The sequence below is a fragment of the Echinops telfairi genome, unplaced genomic scaffold (genome assembly GCF_000313985.2).
Source record: "Echinops telfairi isolate 266 unplaced genomic scaffold, ASM31398v2 ScPeMD7_7469;HRSCAF=8507_0, whole genome shotgun sequence".
In the NCBI taxonomy this organism is placed as follows: Eukaryota; Metazoa; Chordata; class Mammalia; order Afrosoricida; family Tenrecidae; genus Echinops; species Echinops telfairi.
Window position 1 is genome coordinate 83,631,594 of NW_022111372.1, and position 1,467 is coordinate 83,633,060.

Sequence of the window (1,467 nt, forward strand, 5' to 3'; positions counted from 1 at the left end):
GAAAAATCACAGGCATAAAATTCATGTCACATTTTATTTATTAAATAATCTGAAGCAAATATTCAGCCACGCCTCTTTCATCAGTGTGATTAAGAGCCATTCTGTTCCCATCTCTGGATCCAAGTTGGAAGGCAGTGTGGGGAGCTGACAAGTGTTTGAGCCCTTGAATGTTGAGTTCTATGTCAAAGTGTCCTCTTAGAATTTCTCTAGTGCTGTTGTTGCTTCTCAGTGATAGATCATCTTAATGTGGTTTCCAAATGGGAATAAAACTTTAAAGAAAACCGAGAGAAATGGAAACAATGTTGGAGTCTAGACTTGGTGGAAATATTCTCTATTAAAATTTCCTCTCACTCTCCCTTCATAACAACTAATGTTAGTGCTGAGTGCTAAAATATACCATGATGAGGATTGATACATATGAGATAAATCCATCACCCAAGAGCAAATCCCGTGTGCTCTCCCTGGTGTTAAAAGCTCAGAGGAAGCACACACAGAGAAAGCAGCCTTCTTTGTTGGTTACCAGGTAGTGGTTAGCTCTGGTGACAGATAAAGCAATGTCAAATAAGGGTGCAGTCAGCACCACTTGCCCAAGGTAAAAAGTGACATTGAGTTCACCAGAAGAAAGGGTGTTTTTGACAAAACCCACAACATATAACATGCAACAACAGAAATAGCAACTAAAAAGTATGTGCGTGGGTACATAGATATGCTTATGTAAGCACACACACACACAACCTAAACTCACTGCCATTGAGTTCATTCTGACTCATGGAGACCCTAAATAGATTTTCTGAGAGATTTTCTGAGGCTGTAAAGTTTTAGGGGAGCAGAGAGCCTCAACTTCCTCCCACAGATCCACAGGTAGGTTTGAGTCACTGACCTTGCAGTTAACAGCCCGAGGTCTAATTCGCAGTAACTCACAAATAAAATAAAGCTCAAAAGGGGCATAATCCTTCGCAGGGTTAGTTTGCTGGGTTTGAGAGGTTATGACTATTGTCTGGGCGTGAGGAGGGAGAGAGGTCGGGGAGGCGAAGACCTCTATCAACTGGTATAGCATAGTTCATGAAGATAGCGCTCAACATCTTAGTTTAGCGAGTGGTGTATGGGGCCTTGAAAGCTTTGGAGTGGCCGTCTCAGATACAACTACTGGTCCCTTTGTATTTGAACCAACAGAGAAAGAAGGAAGCCAAGCCTCACGAAAGGAACCGGTCTGCAGAACTGGCAGGCCACACAAGCCACGGCCTCACGGACTGTGAGGCCAACGTCTGGTCAGGGACACATGGATGGTCCTGGGCAGAGTGCGCTAGAAAACTCTGGAACAAAACCCCTGGTGCTTAATAAGGCCAGACTTCCTGGGCTGGTAGAGACTAGATGAAGCCCTGAGAGGATTGCCCTGGGACACCTTTAACCTTGGAATTCAATCCACTCCCGGTCAACTTGTCAACCCAAAGATAACAAGAGGCCCCC